Consider the following 5,298-nt stretch of genomic DNA (forward strand, 5'->3'; position numbering starts at 1 on the left):
ATATATATATATATATATATATACATCAAGCAGTAGTTCTTGAGGATGAAGTCAATTTTTGGCCCATAAGACAAAGAAAACTCTTTGACTTACTGTCAAGCTTTCGAATTTATTTTAATTCTTTTTCAAGACATCTGTTGACAAAAATATACAAATATAAAAATTATGTACTTACAATTTTCTTAATTACTTACTAGTCGTGAGATTACATTGGAAAAATTAGGAACTTTACTAAAAGGACAATCATGCACATATAAAAATTCATTTTAAATACTTCAATTATCTTGTCATGTTTGAAATATGTCACGAAATATATAAAGTTTATAAACTTTATGTAGAAGGAAAGTAAAACTAGTAACAATATAAATTTTTATTAGATTTTATTAGTTTGATCTATGAAAAATCAATTAAGTTTAATTAGTCCAGTCAATTTGTCTAATTGGGATCTTACATAGGACAAACCAATCGTAGAATCCAAAATAGGATTTATGAACTTTCCATATCTGTTCGCAATTCCGATTCAGTTTCAGCCCTAGGCCAACACCATCTTCATACAGGTCACAAAATTGACTTTGAACACTCCAGAACCATAGCCCCCATCCGCTTCTATAAACAAAGAATTATCCGAGAAGCCATAGAAATCGAAAAACGGCCAAATTGTCTCAAAAGAGATGACGGCATCCGTTTACCTTCGACTTGGAGACCCCTCCTAAAGAAAACATCGTCCGCTCCATCTACAAATACAATTCCCGCCGTCAAGAATCTTCGCGCCTCTCCAAATCGTCTTCGCGCTAATTCCCACTCCGCCACGTCATCGACAGCCACGTCAGTCACACCAGTCCACGGTATAAATGACCGCCCCAGCGTCAGCAACAACAGTATTGCAGTGAGTAGTGAAGTAGTGAGTAGTGAGTGTAGTGTCTGGAGCCTCAGGAGACTGAGACCCCGGAAGCCCTGAAGATGACGTCAGAGAGGACGCCGAAAGCTCGGCCTAGAAACCAGCGACGCGGTTCAACCCGGAAGCCTGGTGAGTTTAATTTTAATATTAATTCTTTTGTTGATATTGATTTTAGCTTTAAGTTTCATTGTATTAACCGCGGAAACCTTTCCGAACATTTTATTCGCCTCTACGGGGAGGAATTTTACCATCTCACTAAATCATACAGCAATCTGTTGTTGCGCAAAACTCGTCTTCTTTGCGATCTAACATTCCTTAAAGCCTGTCGAGACCATAAAGTCATTCCCAAATGTCTAAAACTCATACACCATACTTCTTCTTCTTCTATCTCCCAAATTCTTAGAAAAACCAGTTTCGCGCTTCTTCGTGAAGCAATTCATTCCACTAGACGAAAACTAGAAGTCACGAACACCCATATTTTTAATACCTGGTCATCTATTCATTCTTTTCATGTACATCCTATATTATGGGACAGTTTCGACCGTATAAACACACAAACAGCCCTAAATACTTTCGAGTCTAAGACTGAAACTCAAAAGCGCAAATTAGCTCATCTAATTACCCAACAACTTCCAAAACCCAGAACTTTGAAACCCACCACAGTGGTTCACAACTTTTCTGATACCCCCATTTCTACTATTGCCACACAAGCTTTAGCAAAAGGTTTCAATTATTCTGTTACCCCAAGCCACACCCCAATTGAGACAATCATCTGTCAAACTGAGGAAGCTATCTCTCATTTACCTTCTGAAGATGCTGAAATAGTTAGACAAGACGTCGCTAGAGTTCTTAGGAACTCAAAGCCCCCTACTCCAAACATTAGTCAATCTGAGAGAAAAGCCCTGAAAGAACTTCAAGCAAATCCAGATCTAGTCATTCTTCCTGCCGATAAAGGAAACGCCACTGTCATCCTAAACCCTTCGTCTTACATCGATAAGCTCTCAAATCTCATTAACACCCCCGACTACAAGCCAGTTTCTAATAATCCCACAACCTATTTGGAAAAAACAACAAAAACCATCATCAATAAAACTTCTCTTCCTCTTGCCGTAAAACAAACTTTAATTCCTCGTGAAAAGTCTTCTAGAACACCTCGAATATATGGCCTACCCAAAATTCATAAACCCGATCTTCCTCTACGCCCCATTGTCAGTGCATACAACTGTCCGACACAACCTTTGGCAAAATATCTAGCCAAAACTCTTCAACCTTTCGTCAAAAATTCTTTTCATTTCATCGAACTTCTCAAACAATATCCTATCTCACCCTCAGACATTCTAGTAAGTTTCGACATCGTTTCACTTTTTACTAACATTCCTATAGATGACACCCTAAATATTCTGGAAACGAAACACAGTATCCAGCAAGACCACTTATCTCTCATTAAACATTGCATGTCCAACACTTATTTCATCTTCCAAAATCAATTCTACAGACAAATAAATGGTGCCCCAATGGGCTCACCACTCTCTCCAGTAATTGCTAATATCTTTATGGAAGATTTTGAGACCCGAGCACTATCCACATCTACGCTCAAACCCACATGTTGGCTACGATATGTTGACGATACATTCGTCATTTGGCCCCACGGCAGGGATGCTTTAGCGTCTTTTCAGACCCATCTGAATGGTATACATCCCAGTATCCAGTTCACGATGGAGATGGAGACTGACTCATCCTTACCGTTTCTCGACGTTCTTATTAAGAAGAACCAATCACAAGGTTTTCATCACTCTGTTTATCGAAAACCCACCCATACCAACCGCTACTTGCATGGCAACTCTCATCACCCACCTTCTCAAATTAATTCAGTCATTAATACTCTTGTCTCCAGATCAATCCGTCTTTCCGATGATGCAAGTAGATCTACTGAACTCTCTTCTTTAAAACAAGCCCTCATCCAAAACGGTTACCGCGAAAATCACATCGATAGGAGCATCCATAAACTTCAATCTCCCGCTCAATCACAACCCAAAGAGTCAGATCCTGATCATACGAAAGCTTTTCTTCCCTATATCAAAGGTGTTACTGACAAAATCGACAGAATTCTTAAACCACGAGGAATAAAAACAGTATTTACCCCCCAACAAAAACTTTCATCTCTTGTCCGATCCGTCAAAGACAACATTCCAAATGAACAACACGGAGTTTATGAAATTCCTTGTGCAGACTGCCCCCGATCTTACATAGGACAAACCAATCGTAGAATCCAAAATAGGATTTATGAACATTCCATATCTGTTCGCAATTCCGATTCAGTTTCAGCCCTAGGCCAACACCATCTTCATACAGGTCACAAAATTGACTTTGAACACTCCAGAACCATAGCCCCCATCCGCTTCTATAAACAAATAATTATCCGAGAAGCCATAGAAATCGAAAAAACGGCCAAATTGTCTCAATAAAAGAGATGACGGCATCCGTTTACCTTCGACTTGGAGACCCCTCCTAAAGAAAACATCGTCCGCTCCATCTACAAATACAATTCCCACCGTCAAAAATCTTCGCGCCTCTCCAAATCGTCTTCGCGCTAATTCCCACTCCGCCACGTCATCGACAGCCACGTCAGTCACACCAGTCCACGGTATAAATGACCGCCCCAGCGTCAGCAACAACAGTATTGCAGTGAGTAGTGAAGTAGTGAGTAGTGAGTGTAGTGTCTGGAGCCTTATTGATTTTAGCTTTAAGTTTCATATATATATATATATATATATATATATATATATATATATATATATATATATATATATATATATATATATATATATATAAAGAAAACTTGGTTTAATAATAGCTGACTCAATTTAAATTATTGAAGGAGGAGAAAATAATTGAGTAATCAGCTGAATATGGACAAAGTGTACTCTTTTTACTTATTCCAATATATTTCGCCCATTTTCATGGGCATCCTCAGGGAAAGCTACAATGTTGGTTATTAGGTAGGTACATAAGATGAATTAGCAGTATACTTACTAAGTGAGAATTGTTGTCACGATGTTTTCAAAGAAGCAAATATAAATAAAATGATAAAAAACTAAAATACAGAAATAACATATCACATATATATATATATATATATATATATATATATATATATATATATATACAGAACTGGATTCGAAATCCGATGTATTTATCGACCGTGCAAGTATATTCTATAACACTATAAAACAGTGTTGAAATTATCGGGAATTGCGGTCTGTGGCTTAGATTGAAACTACATTTAATTCTGTTGAATTTCGATATTTCGATGAGTATTTATTAATTTTTCATCTTCATCAGGAACAAACTACAAAATTAACTAACAGTTAGGTACAAACATAATATTACAATGATATAACTTACGAATTGTTGTAGGTATGTTATATAAAGCAATTTAACTTAAAGCTATGCATGTCGTTTCACGAGAACGTCGAGGGCGGCACTGAGTCAGGTATCTTTTCTCACATGTGTTAAGGGTCAAAAGTTCCAATATCGAGCCATCTGTTTAATATTCTGCTATTTTTCGAATTTTAAAACATTGCAGTAAATTTCGCTTAATCTACTTGTGTCTGATTTGTAATTAATTGAACGTTTATTACTGTTTATGTGGTACATCTCGAGGAACAATCTTTTCTTATAATTGCTTTCTGAATCTAAGATCTTGATATCTGACAAATTAAATTGGTGTCCTGTTGTTATGGAATGGTGTGCTGCTGCACAAGTATTTTTGTGTGTTTTACAATCACTTTTGTGCTGCGTTATTCTTTGTTTCAGCCACTGCGATGTTTGTCCTATATACTGCCCATCACATTCGAGACAAGAAAGTTGATAGATGATATGACTCTGATTTAGAAGCGGTGTCTGGTCTTTAAGCTTCGAGAATAAGCTGTAGTTGGATATGCTATTGTATTTCGCTATTTTGATTTTAGGAATTCCGTTCAGCAGCTTGATTATATTGTTGGTTAAGCCATTTATGATATATAAGCCATTTATGATATAAGCCATATATATATATATATATATATATTGTCATGATTTTAAGATACCAAATTGATAGAGTAAGTTAAATAATAAACAATTTAATGATTTTGTACTGCCCAAAGCAATTAAATAAGTATCTTGATATAGGTGGTGTTCGAGAGACGTGATTGGTTTGGAGAGTTGAATAGAATGAGAGTATTAAAGGGAATTAAAGTTAAGATTGCACTATGCATTGATTTAATGGTTATAGAATGAATTTATTTAGAGTTATACAGTTTAAGTAACAAGAAAGTTTGAAATAGACCATACTATATAAAGGAAGCTATTTAAGGGGCATCTAATGTGAGAATTTGTTGCTAAACATGCAATAGTTTGAA

This window comes from Diabrotica virgifera, chromosome 9 (genome assembly GCF_917563875.1).
Source record: "Diabrotica virgifera virgifera chromosome 9, PGI_DIABVI_V3a".
In the NCBI taxonomy this organism is placed as follows: domain Eukaryota; kingdom Metazoa; phylum Arthropoda; class Insecta; order Coleoptera; family Chrysomelidae; genus Diabrotica; species Diabrotica virgifera.